At 36.5% G+C, this 24,601-nt stretch overlaps 1 protein-coding gene across 1 annotated transcript in view; it reads left to right on the top strand.

The window, feature by feature from the left end:
* Positions 1 to 24,601, top strand: part of LOC118738032 (F-actin-monooxygenase Mical) — a gene marked incomplete in the record, with an annotated part of 215,264 nt that overhangs the window by 98,740 nt on the left and 91,923 nt on the right. Inside the window, 1 exon segment of the mRNA XM_036468909.1 lies at positions 16,437 to 16,472.

Below are 24,601 nucleotides of genomic sequence, written 5' to 3'. Positions count from 1 at the left end.
TTCATGTGACTTCTTTAATCTGATGTTGGAGAAGATAATAAGAGCTGTAGAACTTAACCGCTCAGGAACAATTTAATACAAGAGCGTGCAATTGCTGGCTTATGTCGATGACATCGATATCATCGGTATTAAAAACCGCGTAGTATGTTCTGCATTTTCCAAGTTGGATAATGAAGCAAAGCGAATGGGTCTGGTGGTAAACGACGACAAGACGAGGTATCTCCTGTCATCAAACAAACAGTCAGCACATTCGCGCCTTAGCACCGAGGTCACTGGTGACAGTTACAATTTCGAGAAAGTAAAGAATTTCGTTTACTTGGGAACCGGCATTAACACCGATAATAATGTCAGCATTGAAATTGAACGCAGAATCACTCTTACCAACAAGTGCTACAATTGAATGAATGAATTAGCAGACCTACATACATAGTAGTTAGTTATTAAAAAAGTATTTACTTATGAGCTTCGGCATGAGGGGATGAAAAACGTGGATCAAATCAGAGCTGGGCAAAATGCCATGAATTTAAAATTTCAATACCATTAGGGCATTAGAGGTAGCTCATTTCAAATTTCACTAGCACTACATAGATAGTGAAACAGAATTTTCACTACACACAAAAAATTGCTTTTACTACCACTACACGAATAGTGGTAATGAAATGCTCAGTGCATTGATATTTTAGTGCTGCGTGCCCAGCCCTGGAGGGAATACTGAATATTACTGAAATTGTCAACTAACAAAAGGTGTAAATGCAACGCTATTTCAGCTGGCGTAGGAGCAACTAAGTTAATTACTTGTTATTAATAAAACAAGTTCACTCATTAATTATAAGACAAATCCGATTTCTTTGTAAGTTTAAGATGAGTTTATCACAATAAATCTGATAAAAAATACAGCCTTCCCATACAATATGGATTATATGCAATTACAAGTAGTTCATGTACAATAATGCGGAAAAATTTCTTGAGAAAAGCCGTAAACAATGTCGACAAGCTACACGATGACACGAGTCAACGATATCAAAACATAAAGTAAAATAGTTGATAACATGAATCATCTCAAAGGCAAGGCAGACCGACCGACTGACTAGCTTTGTTGTCGACAACTTATGAGCTGTGTGCAACAGATCAGGTCAACAACACATCCGACCGACAAGCAAGTCAGTGCACCAGCCTACAAAGTCGAGCAAGTATACAGATACAAATAAATATATATACATACTTGCATATGCTTATACAAATAAAGATACATAAAGAGCAAATACTATGCGACATTAAACTTAAAGGAATATTAATTTAGTCAAATGTCTAATTGGCCCCCTACACGCCGACCACCACCCGGCATCCTGTGCTCACTTGACTGCGTAGACAGTTGGAAATGCATTTCATCATTTCTTTTGTTCGCTATGACTTGCTGAACTAAGACGAACGACCCGACAATTAATTAATGAACAGAGTACAATGGCATTTTAAGATGTAATGCCCATTTGAGAAAATTCTGGTTAGGCAAAGGGGAGAGGCTCAGTTGTGCGGCATGTGGCATCTGTAATACACACTACTTAATTGCATTTAAATGAATCATTGCTACACTAATTGTCACTACTTCAAATTACTTGTACAATTATGCCATTTATGGAATCCGGACATGCGTTTATGCGGAGGAGCTGAATTAGTGTGATATTTACAGATCGGAAGTGTTTTCTGTTTGGATTGTGTTAGGCCACATATTGTAGCTATTCCAACAATTGCCATATAAGTAACAAGATCAGGGTTAAACAGCAGCAACCACTATTGGGCATATAAGCCGTTTATTGTGAGAGTGTCATACGTCATTTTATGTGACTTTTGACGTTTGGCTTTAGTGCTCATTTACATGTATCTGAACGCGTCTGTTATTCGTTCAACTTTAGTAACCAAACATAAAAAGTTTTTACACTAGTTTATGACGGTAGAACGATTTACTGTTGCATTCAGTTAGAAGTAACCAACCACAATATAAGTACAATAGATGAAAATGACTTATGTCACTTTCAAAATAAACAATTCAAATAAATCTCGGTCGGTACGGGTGTCAGAAGATGTTTGAGTAGTTTGTCGCTGGCTTTGTTCATCCAATTTTGAGCATGATCAATACCGAAAGTGATTTTGTAGAACCTCGATTGTGTGGTTTGATAAATTTTTTAGAGAAAAAAGATTTGTATAGCGTTTTTAGACGTCTGTTTTTGCAAATTTGCGTTTGTTACTAAATTCATGTTATTTATTTTTTTGCGTTACTCTGTTCTTTATTTATCATATAGTCTGTAAGCATATTGTATATTGATTAATAAAATTAAATGAAATATGTATGGCCATTTGCGGAAAAGAATAGACCATGAACATATGTAGATTTTTAAAAGCCCAGTTATTGTACGCTTTGAGATTTGAGGGATTTTCCAATACGTATTTGAATGAAATTTTTTAATTTAAGAATTAATATTAAAACATTTTATGTTAATCCTTGTTTAATATTATAAATGCGGAGTGCGTTTATTTGTTTGTTACGTTTTCACTTTTAATTGCTAAACCGATCATCATGAAATTTTGCACGTCGATGGCATTTAGTTCCACTTAAAATATAGCATAGCTTTTATCTCGATTAGAAGAGGTCAAAGAAGTTTTGGAGAGGGAAATTATACACAGGTTGAAGCATCAAACGAAAGAGTGTCAGAAAACTTTATTTTTCGAGGTGTTTGAAGGTTGCCATCTAATCATTTAGAAAGTTAAATGAATTATTACAATGTAGGTATCAATCAAAACGGTCTTGAAAAGGCTTTATTTCTAAACTATATCACGGAGGGTTGCCACCTGTTTGAGAAATTAAATTCATCTTGAATTAAGGGAATAAGGTAATTAAGTTTTTATCACAGTTTTAGTTTGAAAATATTTTGAAGAGGATAAAATAGAAAAATTAATCATCCAATTTTTTTTTTTGGTTGAGTTTAAATATTTTGCATTTAATTGAGATAAATTAAATATAATATAACACACAAAATAATTTTAAGTTTGAAGTTTTTTTTTTAATAAATCATGATAAGGGAAGATCAGCATGATAGTTCACCTGCATTTGTTTGTGAGAAGTGAAGGCGAACCATTCTTTACCATCGTTTCTCTCAAGCGCCTGTTTAAAACGAAAACATGGTCCTGATATGGCACCTAGTAACTTAATTTTATTCCTATATACATATAAAAAAAGTCGTGGTTAATTTTTTTTTGTCTTCCGAAGAAGTCCGTGTTTTGGAGGTACTTCCCTACTGAAGTAACTTTTCATCGCGATTACACCAAGCCGAGTAGTTAGAGGTACGCAGTATCACCTAGTATGACTCTGGATCGACTCTGGTTTCGACCACCATCCAAAGCAAGATATTTTTATAATGGTGATTGCCCCTCGGAAAGCCGTCGTCCGTGTAGACCCCTCCATTTGTGCGACAAAATCAAGGAACACACACCAATTGGAGGAGAAGTTGGAACAAGCTCTTAGGCAAGTGTTAGCGTCGACTGTTTTTATTGCTTTCACCACTGTGAAATGTATTACAATTTTGGTCGGATGTTTGTAAATACCAGGAAAAGCAAGGATAGACCCATAAAAAGTTATATCAAAATGAGGAGAACGACGTGCAGAGTCGATTACATTTTGTGTTATTTAGATTGATTGTTTCCTATAAAACCAGTATTTAAAATTTACTATTGGGTCAGCTTTGGGTGGAGCTTTGTGTTATTTACTTATAAATCACACAAGGTCTACTGAGAAAAGGGTGCCTAGTATTTGACAGTACACAAATAGTCATAAAGTGCAAGCGAAGAATTAAATAAGTAGAGTTTTAGTTTCTTCACAAATTAAGTTAATGCTCTTGTTTCCGCACAGTATGCTTCTGCGGTACATTAATGGTTTTAATTTTTATGTGATTATATTGTAATTATTACTACCTGCTCATTGCTACGTTTTCTTTGCTTACTCGCACTTGCATAATCTTAACTAATTATGTACATTTAAACAATTAATGTTCATATATTCAAGCAGTCATTCGAATCTCAGCTGTTTCTTTGGTTCATCCAATTTAATTTTGCGCGTCTCACGCCAAATTATGTCATAGGAAGTGTACAACGCTTAAATATTTATTCATTATTTTCGCTTTCATTCAAAAATCATATTTTTCATGTTTTCTTTTCACTAACCAATTTGTTTGCTTTTTTATTTTGGTGCTTTGATACTTTTTTTGTCCCAATTTATGGCCGAGAGTCTTCGAATGTTTTTTGTTGTTTTGCATTTCCATTTCAAATAGCTATTGAATTAATTTTTTAGCACTTCATTTATTATCTGTCTATCGCAGGGGTTCTTAAACTTTTAAGATAATGGAACCCTTACTAAACACCTTTCACTTTATGGAATCCCACATCAAATTACTAAAAATCAAAGGCAGTGCAATTTAAATATGAATAAAAACTTTTACTTGAAATAATATATATACTTTAAATTTTAATGTAAAGAATGAAATTGTTTCACTGTTATTAATTATGGTATAAAATAGTAGTTCGATATGTCTGAAAGCTGCATGCGCATTTCTGGGGTAGCGTTCAATTTCGAATAGGTAAGTGTACCTTGTGACAGAAGGAAGCAAAGTTAAGATGGTCTTTTTTAGCGACTTCATGATATTTACTCTTAACACTAACCCAAAACTCTTTCACTACTCTGGAGATCTATGAATGCTTCGTAAATGGATTTTGTACCAAACCGATATTACTATGTACTACCATCGGAAAAATAATCTGACTAATATTTCAGGTGATTTACCAAGTGCTTAGTTATAACATTTCACATTTCATTTGACAATTCATAGCGTTCCTTGTAGAAAGTTGTATATAACCCTTTGGCTTCAGCGGCCAAAAACACATGCCGGCTAAAAAAAAAACAACAAGCTAGCAATGCTCTTATGTAGTGTTTATTCATACCAAAATTGATTTCGCGGAACCCCAGTGACTTTTCTACGGAACCCTTGGGTTCCGCGGAGCACACTTTAAGAAGCTCTGATCTATTGTTTACTTTGCTATTAAGAAATTGGTGTGAGGTGCACGGCTTTACGTACAGCCAATTTTAGCAAAGAGTGCAGCTTTTGGCCAAGGTTCAATTAACACTTTCAGTGCTTGAGTGGGAATATGTATTTGAAAATCGATATTAAGATTTATTTTAACAAAATACTCTTATCAATCTTAAAATTTTTTTAGAATTGAAAAAAGTGCTTTCACCTTCCTTTTATTAGCTCGGGATGTAACTATGTAATATTGATGCGCCTAAAAATGCAGCGGTTTCTATTCTCAAGTTACATACCTGATGACAGTACGAATGGCAATTATAATATAGTTTTTTAAATATAATTTTATTTATTTACTTTATAAAAATCACTGCTTTACCAGAAATATTTAAAAATCACCCGGAAAATGCAAATTTCACCTTTGTCCGTAATTCAATGCTCAGATATGTATGTATTTAAATATAACCATATCCACCACCCTTTATCCTACTCTCAGGTGAAATTCGCTTCAACAATTTCTATGCGTATAAAAAATACCTCTTTCTTGGTGGAAGGCATTTCGAAGGCAGCTCTAAATAAGGTTTTAGATTTCGCAATACTAATGCTATGTTATAAAATATAAAGTTTTTTTATGCAAACGTCAGTTCGACTCATGTTACGTAAATGTTGCGAAATCTAAGGGCCTATTTAGTGCCCTCGTTTATTGTTACGAGCCATGAGCACTGCGACCTCTAGGGTCGCCTGTTGTGCGTGGCCCTTTACCCTACTACAGGGCTTTTAATATAGGCTAACATTTCGGTGGGATTTTTGTTCCATATTTCGAATGGATTAAGTGTTATACAACCTAGGTGAGCGAGCCTGCGTCTAACGAAAGCAAAACATTCAAAAAGGATGTGTCCTGGTGTTTCTTCGCCCATCTCACAGAAGCGACAGACGCTCTTGTCTGAAAGATTCATTTTACTGAGGTAATAACGCAGGAAACAATATCCCTTGAAGTACCCAGCGAGAGTTTGAAGGTCTTCCCTGCCTAGATTTCTGAGCTTATTTAAAACTCCGTGTTTAGCTAGGTGGTCCGCCTGTTCATTGCGATCGTGGTTTCATGCCCTGGCACCCAGCCCAGTAATACTGTGTTCTTGCTACCACGAGCATTTAGGATGATGAGGCAATCGTACACTAGTTCTGATGTTTTTGTGTGGGACCTCAACGCTAGCTAGGAAGCCTGACTGCCCGGCATAATACAGATGTTTTAAGAAGCTGTGTCTATTCTGAGGCATTCTCTGCCACAGATCTCTATCGCATGAATCTCTGCTTGAAAAATTGTGTGGTATCTGCCCATTGGTATCAACCTTTTAAAAGTCGGTCAAAATATACATACCAGCTCCAGTTTCTTCATTTTCAAATTTTCATCCGTCAGTGTACCAAACTTCAACTCCAGGTTTAGTGTAAGGGTTTCCTGTACTCCAGAATGATCGGTGCGCAATAGATACCTTGAAATTCCTAGAAATGACTAGTTTGGGAGCTACTGCGTGCCTCATGCGCGTTATGGGCTCGTTTGTGAAGATCCTTCATATGATTTGTCATGTATCCGGTTTTTAATTTGGAATTATTTGAGATTATCAGTGCCGAAAGACGGCTCTCTATAAAAATTTGGAAGGACGGTATACCTACAAGAGCACTATGTGCGCCAGCACAACAGGTCCACATAGTTACTGTTATGGCCATGCACACCATTCACTGCAGTTTGCTTAGTTTTGTGCTAGCAGTTCTTTGTGTCGCTTTTGTCCACCAAGCATGCGTAGGTGACTATCGGCTTTACAACCGTGTTAAATGGCCAGTAAGTCATTTTGAGGAACAGTCTCCATGTTTTCCCATAAATTCGCGTCCATGCGAAGAAGGCTCTCATTGCCTTGTTGGCGGTTGCATCCAAATGTGCATTCCAGGTAAGTGTCTTATCCAGTCACACCCCCAGGTATTTGGCTTCATTTGAAAGACCTATTCTAGTGCCGCCCAGAATAAATTCTGCATAGCCTTGTGTTTCGAAGCCATGGTCGTTCAGTATGAAGAGGAGTTCGTCTATAAGCTTAGTCCATACGAGAGGAGAGAGTACAACCCCTTGAGGGTAACCTCTTATGGCTGTAATGGATTCTTTCGTGCATCCCCGCTCCTAATCTTCCTTGTTTTTAGCATAGAATGCACCCAATTCATAATGACGGAGCTTACTCCCTTGCATATCAGGGTATTTCTTATTGCTCCGTATGACGTGTTGCCAAAAGCCCCTGAATGCCATTGAAGGCACAAAGGGCTATGTTCTTAGACCCCAGAACCTTTTCGATTTTCGAAGTAAGATATGCGATGATTTGCGTGGTTGATAGGCAAATTGGTTCTAATTCAGTTGTCGTTCCGTTGGGTGACTTCCCTGATGTGTTGATTTAAGATTTTCTTCATGCCTTTTAGGAGAGCTAATTGATCTGTAGAATGAAGTCATCTGCTTAGGTTTACCTGCCTTCGGTAAAAATATGGTCTTATCCTCTGCCCATCTACTGAATATGGCACTGTAGGAGCTCTGTATAGTCTGGAGAGGACTGAGGCTATATAGTTGAAGTTGACAAGGATAGACCCTTTTTTGTCCTGGTGATTTGTAGGGACTAAAGGTAGATACTGCGAAATAAAGTTAGTTGCAGTTATCTTTTACTGGCATCCCATTGGAAACATACAGCACCTTATTTTTCTCTAAATTATTCTTACCCCATTGGTAGAGGGCTTCGGGTGTAAGAATTTGTTGTAACGTCAGGAGTTGAAGACTTGCTCATCTGATCTATTCTCTTAAAATTTCCAGAGATTTTTATGATTTCAGCCCTTTAGTAAGGTTACGAACGAAAAATGACACTGAAGATGGCACAACGCCGAAACCGATTTGTCTCCAAACCAAATTTGACAAGGGATGACGGAAAATCGTTCCACATTACATCACACTCCTACCCTGTCGGAAACACCAACAAGAAAAATGTTAATATCATTTATTGTTCTTGTTTTTTACACACCTTTCCTTTTTCAAAAATATACAATTTCATAAAATTTCAATGTCTATTTATCATATTGCTCGAGCGTTAGACGATCTAGAGTCCATACGCATAAGTAGCCCATTACGCCCATTTGGGTACTTAAAGTTGACATTATAGACAATGTTTTTATGTAAAAAGAAAAATGTTTACTTAATTTGTTTTTGTTTTTTATACGTTGCACATTAATGTAAAAAATGTACAATTAAAGCCCACAATAAGACGGAAGAAATACATTTTTTTCATCAAGTTTCGTTAAAAGGTTTCCAAGATACAGCACTTTAAAGACTGGTATGTATGAAGTTTTCTTAAAATTTAAGTCCCGTGTCATATCGGGAAAATATGTTGCACGTATACTCCTGTCACCTAGACCTTCAATCTCTTCAACTTTCATCCAAATCCTTAGAGGTCGCGCACGGAGGTGGCCGCGCTGGCATGAAATGCCTCTTTTCATTCCTGGCGAGAGGTTTTCGACTGAGAACCGTGAACATATATCGCATTGGTATTTTTTAGGTGCAAACAAGGCCATATCTTTGGCATCAAATGTTTGATAAAAGACCGACGTGGAATGTGGTCTAATGTTGTTTTTGGTACACCAAACATTAACATAAAAGTGAACACCACTCTGACAGAAGATATTGTTTTTTTTAGTATCAGCACGACAGTATTGAGACTCCATTGATGGCATAGAATCAAAAAAAAAAAAAGAATTTAGGGATTGCCTCTCTTTTGTTAAGTGCTTTTTTGTAGCAGTTTTATTTGAACTGGTTTCTGAAACTATAAGGTTTTTCACCCAATCACTAACAGTTCGTCGACCAATGCTCAAAGTATTTATGAAATTGCTGACTCGAATATTTTTATTTTCTTTTCTGAGGTAGTAGTGTTAGGTTCGACATCTTTTTGATTTGTTGTACAATTTTCTATTTCGACGTCTTACAGTTGGAACAACTTGAATCAAAGTACTCGCATAAACCTTTTTTTCATTCCAAGTCATTTGCCAAAATTCTTTAAATATTTTTTTTGAATCCTCATCAGTAATTTGGGCACACTTATGGGGATATTTTTTTACAGCTACATCTTTCCTTTAATGTCCGTGGTTCTTTTGTATTTTCATAATTCCAGCTGCTACTGACTTTTTGTTTTCCCAAATAACATTTTCTCTACGTTTTTTATTTCTGATCTTAGACCAACTAGAATTTTCAACACGGTTTCTCTTTTTGCGTTGTTTTGATGTCGAGGGTAACTCGTACGAATCATGGGAATCAGTATTAAAACCATACGGAACTAATCCTATAACGCCGTCATCCGTTTCAATTCCATAATCTTCATTACTATTGTTATTTTTATCAGCAGAATCCATGACAATGTTCTAATTAAATAACCAATTTACCAATGTTTTCCCAGACATGAGATATAATAGTTATCTTCTGTGTTTGAAGTTAAAATAACTTTTACGATGGAGTGAACTAAAACATAAAAAAATAGTTTGTAGATGAAAGTCAAAGCGTGGGCTGTTTGTTACTAATTTTTCTGAAATTTGCATCGCTAATTATGTACTTGCTAAAGTCGTTTTTAACTCTATCGAAAAAATTAAAAAAAAATTACCACTGTTTATATTTTTTTCTTGATTTTTTTGAACTTAGCACATTTGCGTAGCACTGCATAACAACAAGTAAGAACGACATTACGGCAACTTTCTTTTGTGCTATCTTACTGCATGAAAATTTAAATTTTCATAAAAAGTGGACTTAGCATGTTTGCGAACTAAGCCATCGCCTCGTCTGTAATTTTTTACTTTTTTTTTTGCTTTTTACATGCAATAATTAAAAATAATTTTTTACCAAACGTCCACTTTCGAACTTCGAAGGCCCATATCTCGATTTCGGAGGCTAACTTCGAAAAACGGAGAAATTACTTTTTTTTTTACTTATGACTCAATCTCTTAAAAATAGTTGGTTTGGTCCATTACCCAGCCGAGTGCTGTACAGTGTAATAAAAAAAAACTAAGATATTTTGCAAAACCGGTACGGTCTCTGGTACATACCGTACCGCACCATACCATTCAACATGCTGTTGTTCGTTGCTCTTGTTATGTTTTTGCCTTAGCACTGCTCTGCGTGCCGCTGTCGCCATTGGCAGCTGCTCGAGCAGTCAGGTTTTTGTTTTCCCAACTTGCGTTTTGTGGTGCTGGAAGTGACGTTGCTTGGTGATCGACTCCCTTTGCCTGCAACAACTCACTAACAATGTGTATGCACTTGGTGTTTTTATGCTTCTATGCGACTTTTTGTTTTGACTACCAGCAGCTATCCAATCAGCCAACCAACCGAGCAATTTTGTCAGTAGTTCGAGATGCCAAAATTGCACTTGTCGTTTGCATTGATGGCGTGGCGCCGTTGCACGTCTGGCCGTTATTTTCCCGCTACAGTAGTTGCACAAATGTAAAGAATTAAAACTCATCTTAAATGCCGTTATACAGTCTTGTGGGGTTTTTGGTTTTTGTGGCTGTTGTTTTTATGATCTGGACAATAGACATAGTTTAGTATAAAAAGTTTGTGTGGTTTTACTACAAATTTACTTACAGGGCACTCCTTACATACATATGTACTAGGACAAAAAAAAAATATTATAATAGGAGCTAGGGAGTTAAAATCTGCTAAAAAATGTCTGCTCTATTTTACTAAAGACTACTTACTAAGGCAAGAACTATGGGATGTCTAGGTTCGCAAAAGTTTTGAATATTTATTAGAAAACTCGTACGGATCTTTTCTAAAAAATGAAGTGTTGTTAGCATTTCTATTCCTTTCTCTCCAGAAATGTAAGCTGTAAGAGATGAAATCGAAGACAAATAAATACGAACCGAAATACGAAGGCGCAGAAGTGATTGAATAAGAATACGTAGACCAACCGAAGATGAGTTCGGAGATGAATTCGAATACGGCGACGAAGGCAAATAAGAAAACGTATATCAAGATGAAACCGAATACGAGGACAAATGCCAAGCCTAACCCGAATACGAAGATGATTGCGGAGACAAATAGTTAGAAAGACAGCAGTAAAACGAATACAAAATCCAATACGCATACGAATCCAAGACGAATACGAAGTCGAAAAAATCTTCGGGACCCATTAAAAAAAATACTTTCGGTTCGAAATCGTGTCCTTAAACACAGTTACTGAGCTTAAGGTGCATCCGCGGACTTAAAATAGGTATTACATGCCATAAGGGCTGTTAGATCTAAACTCTAATATTAAAAATAAAAACTATGCAAATTCTAAAATTATAAGTATTAATTTGTGCCAAACCAGTGATATCACGTGTCTGACCATTCGACCAAGCTTCGATAATTACGTCAACCTCTTGGGAACGCGAATTTTTGCGTCACCTCAACAGCGAGAGCTTAAGACCAACAACTGTGGCCACTATATGCAGTCCGAACTCAGACATATGTATATACGAGAGGAGGCTGAAAAGTTTTGAGCCTAGGTACCTTTAAGTTTAATTGATGTGTTGTCCTGCGTGCCACTTATTGCTAATATCCTTACTAGTGTAAATACCGAATTCCATTTCATTAACATCATCCTTAATAGTGTAAATACCGAATTCCATTTCATTAACATCCTTACGCATTCAGTAATTGAGCCGTTGGAGTTCAGAGCTGTCATCAAATTCCTCATAAAGAAGAACAAACCAGCGACGGAAACATTTGAAGAGATGTCTACAGTGTATGGGGAGTCTGGACTTTCATTTGCCATCATTAAACGTTGGATTCGGGAATTCTAGTATGGCAGGGAGTCGTTGGAAGATAATCCCAGGCCAGCGCGTCCAAACACTTCCGTTACCGAAGAAAATATTGGAAAAGTCAAAAAACTTGTTATGAAAGATCGGCGAATCAAGTTGGAGCAGATAGCTGAAACCATAGGCATTAGCCAAAGACAAATCGGCGTCATTTTTTTGCATAATCATTTGCACATGAAAAGGGTGTGGAGCGATGGGTGCCGAAAATACACACTCTTTTGGACAAGAAGCGCCAAATCAACTTCGCAGGAGTTTTTAGACTTCTGTGGCGATAATCCAGACGACATTTTTCCGGCATTGTCACTGTGGACGAAACGTTTAAACGGCAGTATGATCCAGAGTTAAAACAGGAGCCTATGCAGTATATAGAAAATTGAGGCAATCCACCACGGCTCATGGCCACTGTCTTGGGATTGTGAAAGTATTCCGCACATCGAATATCTTCCTAAAAAAACTAGAATTAACGGAGACTATTATGCCACATTGTTAATAAAAGTGCGTCAAGTGGTTGTCGAGAAACGGAGAGGCAAACTGTCCAAAGGAGTCCAGACCTGGACCCTGCGATTACCTCCTGTTCTCCAATTTGTGAATGCGAGTGAAGTAGAAATGAAGGCGGCAGTAGACGAGCATTTCGAAGACACAAGGCGGAGAATATTTTTACTTGATAGATGAAAGAAGTGCATTGAAGTAGAGGGGGATAATATAGAAAAATAAAATGTTTATACAATTCTATCAGCTATTTTAATACCTTAGGCTCAAAACTTTTCAGCCTCCCCTTGTACATACACACACACATACATACATATTAGAGGTCTGCAAGAATTCATGCAAAACGGCTTGTGAATTATTCATATACAAAACGATTGAATGATTTTGGCTTAAAGTTTTTGTGAATTTGAGTGAATATCTGTTCCGATATATGTGTCGACATTACAATAATCAAAGTGAAAATGAATTGAATTGAAATAAATGAAAATTTTTTGCATGAATATCCAAAAATATTTTTTCTATGTACATATGGAAAAACACACATATGTATGTATGTAAGTATTGTTGCGCGCCTATTACAATACGAACAAATTTGTTTAAAAAAAAAAAAACTTTAACCAAAATGAGTTTGAATGATTTGAATGTTTTTTATTAATTCATTCACATTCTTCAATTTGAAGGTAGAAAATTTAAAACAAAATGTATATTCATAACTTACAAAATTCCAAACGCTGAGTGCTTTATATGTGAAGTTAAATATTCAAATCTACTGTACTCTGTTTGGCTAGAAGTTTGAATGAATTCATGCAGCCGTCTAATACATATGAACATACGAGTGTACAATACAATCAAGTAATGAAGACAATCGCAACAACCTGTGCCATTGAAAACCCATTTGGATCTCCGAGTACATATTTGGCCGAAGTTGATGTTGTCGTCGACGTGGTTTTTTTGACTGGCTGCTTACAGCTGAACAAACTAATGGCTTGCGGTCAGCTATGCCTAACTCAGACCTACCATCAGCTTCCCAGCTGCACTGTACTCTAATGGCAGCTCATTTTTTTTTTGTGGTTTGCCTCTTTCCACGCCACAACTATGTATATGGAATTCAGGTTCGGCGCACATTTCAAATTTGATTGCTGCTGAGTAGGTTGGGCGAGCCGCCACCGCACCAATGATGATTATCATAATTTTCGCCATAGGTTGATTACCACGTAAGGAATATGTCCGAACCAATACCTTCCCCACCTGTGCTCATTTCGTTATTCTCCCTATAAATGTTACACGTTTAAGCACATATGTATGCATGTCTTTAAATAAAAATTATTACAAATTTTTGGTTTTATACATCTAGAATTTTGAAATAGTTTCCTATCCAATCAAGCGGGTCGAAAATATTTGCAGTTGCTTACAATTTGTTTACATGCCAAAGTTTGTTTGTGGCAAATGCTCTTAACACCAGTCATGGGGAATTAATCAACGCGATATTAATAACAAGCTATTTGTATCAAAGTGATCAAAAGCCTTTCAACTCAAATTAGGTGCATAAAACGCTGTGCCTATATTTGTTAACTCTTTGTACGTATGTATGTGCACTACGTTTATAGCAACACCTGTCTCTTTTTATATCTTATGTCCATTTCGAATGACAGGTTCTTTACCTATTTGTACTAATAATGAATTTTAAGTTTGAGATTATTAACTACAAAAATAATCCATGCAAATCTAAATAGAGAAGATGTGGCGAGCCTTAAATATCAGCTATAAAGGATTACTTTGTGCACATGTAATTATGTAAATAAATTTTAAAGAAAGTACGAGTTTTTTGATATATTTTTGGAATTTTTGAAAATTTACTGACTCGGACACGTTGTTCCAACGTTCTTCTTCGTATTATTGGGCGCTATAACCGCCTAAGCGATTTTGGACGAGTTCAACAAAGCACACCAGACATTTCTCTTCTGTGCCAACCGAGGCCAATTGGAAATGCCAAGTGAAGCCAAGCCCTTCTCCACCTGGTCTTTCCATCTCAGTGGGGGCTTCCCTCTTCCTCTGCTTCCACCAGCAGATTCCGAGTTGCATACTTTCAGAGCTGTAGCGTTTCTGTCCATTCGAACGACATGGCCGAGCCAGTGCAGGTGCTATTCTTTAATTCGCTGCACTATGTTCATGTCGTTGTAAAGCTTATACAGCTCGTCGTTCTATTGTCTGTAAAAAAATTTTCCCTCGAACACTCCAAGAGAAATCATCCATTTGCCCACTATGTATTAACAAATTCATTATTGGTATAGCCAATAGTCAAGATTTTATAATTGATGTCTCTTACCATCATTTTTGTAGATCGTGTACTTATATTCCTAGTCGGAATAATATAACAAACCAGAAATTTTCATTGGGTTTTCCTATTTGTGAAAATTCTTATTGAGCTTATTATTAAAACTTCTTGCTAAATGGTTTTACTGGAAAACATCAATTTTCACAGAGAATAATTAACTTATTGGCTTCAAAAGAATTTTTTTTTTTTTTTTTTTACTTTTCAGGAACTCTAGAACTATTGAAAAGCTACTCAGAACAGTTTTGATTTTTTAACCGACTTCATAAAAAGGAGAAAGGTTATCAGTTCGTCGGAATATTTTTTGTTTGCTTGTTTATGTATGTTACCGCACAACTTTGGTCCACGTTAACCGATTTCTATAATTCTTTTTTGAAAGGAAAGGTGTTACCTCACATAATAATTTGGTTTAAATCCGAACATCGGATCATGAAGAAATCAACGATAATCTAAAATTTGTATATGAGAATTGAAGTCGGTTTTGTGTTTTGCTTAAAAATTACTTGTTTTTCAAACATTCAACATTTTCGACAGAATATTTTTTTCCGCGTAATTTTGCAGAACTTTTTTCCTTTTTCAGGACCTTTAGAACTATTGAAAAGCTACTCAGAGCAGTTTTCATCTTTATTTTTCTTCAAAAATTGCACTTTCTACTTTTTTTTAAAGGTTTTTGCGGCGTAATTTTGCAGAACTTTTTCCTTTTTAGGGACTCTAGAACTATTGAAAAGCTACTTAGAACAGTTTTAATTTTTAGTTTGAACTGTAGAACTATTCAAAAGCCAGTTTTAATTTTTATTTTTATTTTCAAACATTCAACTTTTTCGACTTTTTTGAAACCTTTTTCTTTTTTTGTTTTTTTTTTTGTGTAATTTTGCAGAACTTTTCCCTATTCAGAATTTTCCCCTTTCAGGAACTTTAGAACTATTGAAAAGCTACTCAAAGCAGTGTTTTATTTGCGTTTTTGCCACATATCGTATGTTGCGTAAATCTTCCAGCGTTTTTTATATGGGGGTTTTGCTTTTTTTAGAGCTGGTTACTAAGCTATAGCCAGAAATACATATATATGTATACCCAAAACTAGGAGATTTAGAAGACGAGGTGAGCATCGTAATGCCTCAGAGCCTAAAGATGTGTCCATGTAAAATAACGGTTAAAGTGGTTTTATGGCATTTGTAACTACACCGAAATGTTTTTAAACTGATAAAAAATATATAAAGCCTGTTCCAGGTACTTCAGGATTCGCAGGATTTTACCGGAAGCTGTTCCCGGATTACATCTAACACAAGGTTTTTCGCCATCAATAAACTTTCCTCAAATCCTGAAGTATTCGAACGGGTTTATATTTAGATCTTATCATACACGGCGAATCCCCTAAAACCATTTTAACCGTAATTTTACATGGACACATTTTTAGGTGCTGAGGCATTACGATGCTTTCATTGAAAGTTTTACGACTTTAAGACATTAAAACGCTTAAAAAACAATAAATAAATAAATTTTAAGTACCTACATGAATATTTATTTTTTAGTAAAACATTAGAAAAAACAACATTAATTGGTCTCTATGACTAAGCTTATTTTTGGGCTTCATCAAGGGGTAGGAATTCAATGTAAGAGTATTTTAGGTTCATAAGTGTATCTGGTAATGTTTTAATCGCATATGTAATTAATATTTTTTTATTGTGTACTTTCAGATAACACATGATTTTTCAGGAAAACGGCTGATCAATGTAAGTATCAAATAAACTTAATAAAATTCACTGATTTTATTATTAAATGCCTATAAAAATAGCTACAAAATAAGCCACTTAGCAATAAACTGGCATAGTTCATAATTTAGAAAATGTGTATGCATTATGTACTACAATTGTATGTACTTATGTACATACATGCATGTGTATGTAGTTATGTGCATGTAAATACGCTTGTACCTCGAATTTAAAAAATATGTTTTACAAAACTCGTGCATATGTATGCGCTTGCCATATCATGTCTGACACAATTCTTTTCAACTCTACTGGCACTGCGCCTTTTTCGTTCGATTATGTTACACTCTATGCACACGAGCACCAGAGATGGGCGAAATTGTATTTACTAAATATTAGGTACTAAATACGAAAGTATTTGCCGAGTATGACAGTACTTACATTTATAATTATGCTAAATACTTTAAGGTTATGTATTTACTTATTTTCCCAGAACTAAATACTGCCGCTCTGGCTGAGTGGTTAGAAGTGGATGCTACCAAATTAGGAAAAGTTTTTTCTAACAGCGGTCGTCCCTCGGCAGGCAATGGCGAACCTCGAGGGCACTTCTGCCTTGAAAGAGTTTCTCATAGAATCCTTTTTCCATTTGCGTAAAAACATAAAGACGCACACCACAAAAGGGAGGAGAAGCTCAGCCAAACACTTAGGCGTCGCTATTTCTCTCAAAGTACAAAGGTACCTAGAGATTTTGGCTTTATTAAATACTGGGCCCGAATCGCGGCATTCCATATCGAACGCAACTCGAATCAAAATTTGATTTTGAGGTCAAAGGCGATTCGTCAATTTAAATTATATTTTGGAAAAAGAGTTGCTATTTTAGCTGATTCCATTCGAATCGAGTAATCACTCGATCACGAATGCGCGATTCGGGCCCTGCTAGAAACAAAATTTATGGCTTCACTTAATACTGAATATAAAAGCACTTAAGTAGTATTTATGACTTGACTAAATACTAAATACTTGCTTGGTATCAAAAATTAAGGATATCGGGAGTTTCGGATGTTTCTAGTCATTAGGAACTATTTCCGATCTCTGGCTTTTCAGAGCTTGAGGGGAATTGAGGTGAGGTGAGGAGAATAATTCAATAAATTCTCTGTTATCACGACGTGCGTACGAGCTCGTTCCGAGGCCACCACCAGTGATCGGACTCAAAAAAAATGTGGTAGATCTCAGGTTTTGGATCAAATTTGGTACAAAAATTTAAAAAATTCTGCAAGGTGTCACCAAAATTGTAAACATTTTAAATATAATATAAAAAGTGCAAGATTGAAGTTGCTAAAAATTGCGTTTAGTTTTGGCAATTGTTTTCCTTGAGTTCCTTCCATATCAAGATATTTTTCGAACATATTTTGAGAGATTTCTGCAACCTTTCGGAGTGCTGCCAGCGTTTCTTTTTATCACATCAGGATGAAGCGAACAAATGTGGCACGTTCCAGAAACCGCTACTTGGGATTTGCCGATTTTACAAATCCACAGGAAAATGTAAAAAACTTTAGATGCACTGATATTATACTTTCACAAGAATCGCTATTAATTATTTTTATAAATCATATATTTTGCAATTTAACACAATAAAACCACGTTTCCTGTCGAAAATTTATTATTGAGAAAATTTACTATTTTATAGTTTATTTCATCCTCCCATTCGGCTTTGTTGTTAGTGTTTAAAATTAAGAAAATTATATCGAGAAAAAATAAAACTACTCAAAAACGTGAATATGTGGTCGATTTCAGACCTTGTGTGGTAGATGCTCAAAAAGTGGCAGATCTACCACAATGTGGTAGAAGTCCGATCACTGGCGACCACCAAGCTTCTGTGGTGTTTTAAAATGACTGGCACAGGCCTCCAAGGATTTGACTATAAAGTATGGTTCATTATGGAGATCACGACTAGCCAAACCCGTTATTTAAGTGTTGAGTATTTGATGGGCGGCCTTGTCTGAGTAGTGGCAGATTTTCCATTGCAGTCGATGCGCTCCGCCAAGCTCAGTTATGGATTATATTCACTCGTAGTAAACACTGGGGGAAATAATGCATAGTAAAAATGAATACTTTATATGAAATTATCGTTTAAAATTTTTCGTGCTAAACGTGCAGAGATGCTTGCTGTTATTTTTTAGCTTCCAGTAGGCCCCGAGTCGTCAGAGGCAACATGTAATTTTTTATTTCTATTTTCTTTTTTTGTTTTTAATAATTGCGTAAAAGCATCTGTGAAGTGAAAAACAAAACCATGTAGTACAAACCAAAAAATATATCAACAATGCCATCGTTAATATGTTGGAGTAGTTTTGTGCTAGTCTGATGTAATGCAGACCTGGAGTATATGGTCCTGCTCTAGGACATCGCAATGTTAATTGGACCACATTTTTTTATATGAATCGTGGTTAAGTTGAGTACCCCAAACTTGACCCTTTGAGAGTACTCTTTATGCATGGAGTAGTCGTGATTTTTGCAGGGTATATATACCAAGTATGCAGAGCGGGTTAGTAATAAAAAAATGAGTGAATGCATTACCTAAAAAATCAATGTGTGTGGCTAATTATGATTATGACTTTCCAAGAGATTAACTATAACATGTAGAAAGTAAATAACAATAATATTAAAAAAATAAAGAAGTTATACGTGTTTAACATTGGAAGGTCTTATTTGGTCCACCCTGTCGTTCGTATTTTGATTTTAACTTAAGTAAAAACTGATACAGGAGTGATAGTTTTAAGCAATAGAAAGAATGACTGTGTGTTTCGCCATGAATATGGATCAGGTACGCATATATGCATACACATATATTTATGCATAAAAACCTTATTCATATGTACTTTCATACAAACAGACATACATAAGTATTGTACATATCCACAATCCATCTGTTCGCCAACGTACTGCCTACGCAAGTTACTGCCAGAGAGCTTTTGAAAGGAACATTGTTACCCAACAGGAAGCTGTGGAATTTTATCCTTTACATAAGCACAAGCTATTGAGGCCGTAATGAAATAAGGTTGAACGTGAATAGGCAATTGTACTATTATATGTCATGTAAATAAGTATCTACAGACATTTTGCAAGATGAGCACGCAAACTAATGAAAATGAAAAATCGCAATATGAAATATTTCATAACTGAAAGAAGTACAGGTTAGGTTGGGTTAGGATAAAGTGGTTGCCCCAGGCAAGGGACACACTTCGACAACTAAGAGATTGTATTTTGTGATACCACGAAAAAACTGAACGGGGAGCCTTAATTTAGTCGGCGAAACGCCGCGAGCCGATTACCAAATTTCGAATGCGGCTAATTTCGTTCCATGAGAGCTCAGTGTTGGTTAAGAATGCGAGCCAAAATGCTACCACCGCATCTTCCTCTTGACAGCTGTCGGAACCCCTATAACTAGCCCTTGCGGGGTACTGTGTTTTTCGGCACCTTTAGGTGATAACGATGGGTCACTCGTGTCTTGCACTGCCAAGAGTATTTTGAAGTGCCCTATAAAAATATTTTATGCAGCAGAGAAAGGTCTTCTTTTCCTTTTTATGTCACAAAAGGAGCATCGCTGTCATCTGTCCATTTTATTAGGTATTTAGTAGAGTATTACAATTTCATTATCGCGAGTACTGCGTCCTTATCTGGGGATAACGTTTTAAGGGTGCATTTCCAACGCCAGGTCTTGAGCCACGTAGTTTCCCGCGATGTCACTGTGACCCGGCGCCTAAACTAGCCTTATTAAGAAGTACTCCGACGCGATTGATAGAGAGGTCAGATATTCCTTTACCGATTTTGAGCGCACCATCACACCCATTAGCAGCGAGTCTACCGCTTGTTTGATGGCAGATATTTCCATCTGAAAGACATAGCAGAAGTCTAGAAGCCTTAACGTAGTTTTCGTGGAATGTTTCCGACAGAAGAAACCTCCTCCAACTCTGCCTTCAAGTTTCGATCCGTCCGTGAAGTTTACCGCTCCCATCTTCGAGTAACCCCGCCCTACACAGTCCTCTCTTGACGGAATATAGGTAAAGAAGGAGCTCCTGGGAGCCATTTCGGAGGCGCTGTAATCTGTTACCACCCGGTTTCCCTGAGCCTAATAGCAGTTCATTCTGTGACAATTCTGTTTGCAATATCCGCAGGCGCCGTGCTCAATATGACATTAAGCGCCAGTGTAGGTTTTGTTCCTTATGCTCCACTAATTCTGATTAGGGCGATACGCTGTAAACGCTCCGGTTGTTTTACAAGTGTAGCCTTTTCTAGTGAGTACCACCAGGAAGGGGCTCCGTGAAACAAGATAAGCTTAAATCTGGTTTCAGAGAGCTAATGAGTCACTTTGGGCAGATACCTCACCTTTTACCGATAGCTCCCCCACGATACCTTCATATTTAGGATCAAGCCTAAGTAATTGACCCTGTCTGCGAGGCCGCCGTTGATCGCCCACCTAGTTATCTGGGGCAGGTAACCTTGAGCCAGATCAAAAAGGGTGTGTAGAAATCGTGACTTAACCAAAAGTTCCCCATCATCTATATGGGTGATCACCCGGCAGCCTACTTTTTCCAGTTCCTCTAAAAGGTCGTTTACAACAAGGGTTGGAAATAAAACAAATTTTGGCTTATCTCACATTGCTTATTTATACTATTTGTAACAAAAACAGTTTACTGACAGGAGGAAAAATAACTTTGTTTATTCCAAAAATACAATTAAACAAGTATTTTTACTTATGAAAAGTTTAACAAAATATAAGGAAAGCGTCTAACTGCTCGGCAAATAAGACATAGCGTTTTATATGAATTTTGTCTGCATCCTTTTTAATATGTTGAAAACATTGCAGGAAACCCATAAAACGTTTGCATGGAACCATGGCGCAATAAACAGGTGAACTAATAAAACAGCTTTCTGGCTTTATTTTTTGACATTCGGCTGTCTTAATCGGCTGCGATAAACGCCTGCAAAAGTTGACATGCTGTCTACTTTGAGGCAAGCCATTTTTGAATCAATATTTACACGAGCGATTTTTCTTGAGCAATGTTGAATCGCCTAGAAAATCGCATCATGTAAATCCAGCTTTATAGTCGAATTTTAAAGGCAATTTTTCAAATAAGGCAGTGTCAAAATCTTTCTTCGCTAATTACTTCACCTGGTATAATTCTGCCATGGCATGGCGCAGCATATGTATAATACAGAGAATATTGTTTTGAGTTTTATCTTCAGTTAAAATTTCTGCATTATCATCACTTGCCGAACTGTAGATTTCGAAGACGGAGCGAACAGTGGTACGAAATAGTGATGTAACAATATGTAAAATTGTACCTACTCTCAGACTTCTAAATTTGGACGAATCCGCGTACAAGCAGGTGGGATGAATGGCGCAATACACAGGTGAAGTAATAAACAGCTTTCTCGCTATGGTCCTATTTTATAGGCAAATTTTCAAATAAGGCTGTGTCACTCTTTCTTTTCACTCTAATATTACTTCACTTGGTATAATTCCACCATGAGTGGGGTGCATGCAATATCACCATACGCAATAATTCCCATTACTTGGGCATTAAAAAGCAGTTTCAGAAGTGAACTAGTGTTATTATATTATTATTATTTTTTCTAAACGGTTATAATGCCACCAGTGCATAGTTGGGAAAGGATGGAAGGGGGCGGGGGACGCTTACAAATCCGTCCATTTAACTTGTTTATGTACTACTTTTTGTCAAATGTAACTGGGCGACTACCTACATATGTGCACTATTTTGCTTTATTCCTCAATTGTTGAGTTTAAAAGTTGGTCTTATTGCTCAACGAGAAATGAAATAAAGCAAATTTGTGTTATTTCACATTCAATTGGGAAATAACACAAATTTGCGTTATTGCCGTCATTTAACAAGAAAGTACCCGAACTGGTTCCACTGGTCGAAAAGGGCTTCAGTCATTGTTTGGTGGTTTGTGGAGCAAGGGGTCAAAACATCAGCGGAAGTTTGCAAAGAAACCGTTTTGAAAGCACTGCATTAGATTTTGCGCTAAAGCTAAAATAAACCAATCGTGGCTCTAAAACAATTCGGTATTGCTCTGAAGAATGACTCTCCCAGTCCCGATTTGAAAATAAATATTGAATAGGAGATAGAGGAGATGTTGCAGTTTGCAAAAAATTTAATTAAAAAACTTTTTGATATACCACATTTCTAAAAATGGACTACACATTTTTTAAATAATTTTTCCTTTTTAAAATTTTAACAAAAGTGATTATAAACAATTTATGAGATTTAAAATGAAATGCGTGAGGCGCATACCTGCGAATGCACCCTATTCCCACAACAATGGTAAAGCTAACGCAGTGTGTATTAGTTTTTATAGGAAATACTTTTACCATACTGCAACGTTTGTTCTGAGATCTGGACAAACAAGAAAGCAAATCGATATGAACGTGGTAATAATAATAATAAGAATATATATGTTTGTGCACTTAAATATGCGCTTTAATAATTCATACAAAAATAATTCCTCGTTCTGTGTTTTTTTTTTTTTTTGTTAAGTACAAAATCGCGTATCAAGAGAATGCAAAACCGGTCTTATTTCAAAGCGGGGTTCTATTTTGTCCCTAACTATATTTTCCCTTTAATATCTGAATATTGATTTTTTAGTATGCATGGATTAGGCTTGATGCCAGGAGCTGCGGGTGAGCACATCGCATTTTTGGCACAAATATCAGTTGCAAGGTTTTGCAGAACCACTATATGTGGTTTTCCACTTTAAACGACGATATATTTATAACTTTTTCGGTCGCTAGAGTGGTGTTACCCTTCAGTCGAGTTGTAAGTATGCACTCTATTATTAAAATTGAGCATAAAAAAACAATACAAATGATGTGAGTTTTTTTTTGAGCATGTTAAAAGGTAAACAGATTATCATAAAGGTAGTCGTAAGTATTTTGTTTTGGGAAAAAATTATCGCTTAAAGTACTCTAAAACTCATTTTTTTACGAATTAACCATTTTATAAAACCTTGCATGCAAAAAGCGTTTACATTTTTAACCATCTGCGATTCCAATGCCTATCGAGCGTGAAACGCTTTCGCTGCTGGTTTGAGCGCCACCGAAAGCATCATCATCATCGCCACAGCCATGTGCAAGTATATTTTTGACCCAATTCCAAGCGCTAAGAATAAATGAACACTCAGAAAAAATAGTAATAAAACTGCTAAATTCTAGTTGTGCCCCGCACAGACGTTGATTGTGGCGTTTTCACGCGCTGTCAGCAGCGCCATCATCAACAGCAGCAGCAGCAACATCGAAAGCAACTATTACAGCTGAGTGTGAATTGCTAGAGTGCGCTGTGTTTTACACTTACAGTAGAGTGCAAATAAAACGCAACATATTTGGCCTTGCGCATACATACATACATGTCATCTGTGAGTGTGCAAAAATAAATCAACACCTATGTAATTGGTTTTCGTTTCTTGTCTATTGATAGATTGTGCTTCGGGCTGGCTGTTGAAATTACATACATACATATATAGGTAGATGACCGACGGAAAATTCAATCTAAGGGCCGTTTTCACTATCTCCGGTTAACATTAATCCCCAGTTAAACATCGTTACCGACACAATATTATTTGCATGGAGTCAGTAACGTCAATAAAGATGCTTAACTGTCCCATAATTTCACTCAACGGCAAAGTTCTCCATTGAAAGTGCCCTCCGGAGTCAGTGTGGTTCATAAGGAAAAAATAAAACACACAGGGCATTAACCGAATAAACCATTTGTAAGCCCAAATGAAAGTTAAAAAAAAAAAAAAAAAAAACTAAAACATTTCGAGTGAAGGTCCATCATCTCTTCAGCTGTCTCATTTTCTTCGATATTTCTATACCCGGGTTTCCGTACAACTCCCGATTTTACAACGTTGGATCCTATTGACTATGAAACTTAGCTATCGACGATTGGCCTTTCTAGCGTAAATATCTCTTCGTCAGGTCCTTAAAGCTTAAACAGACGGCAGAGTTGATCCGGATTAACTCGGACTTAATCCGGATCAACTGCAGTTAATTCCCGAGTTGATCCGGATCAACGCTGCCGTCTGTTTATGCTTTTCGAGTAGAAACCTTACTCCATCTTTTAACCATCAGTATAGAT

This window comes from Rhagoletis pomonella, unplaced genomic scaffold, assembly GCF_013731165.1.
Source record: "Rhagoletis pomonella isolate Grant_MI unplaced genomic scaffold, Rhpom_1.0 Rhpom_scaffold_00004, whole genome shotgun sequence".
In the NCBI taxonomy this organism is placed as follows: Eukaryota; Metazoa; Arthropoda; class Insecta; order Diptera; family Tephritidae; genus Rhagoletis; species Rhagoletis pomonella.
The sequence above is the reverse complement of the archived record's forward strand: the minus strand, read 5'-3'. Positions and strand labels throughout refer to the sequence as shown.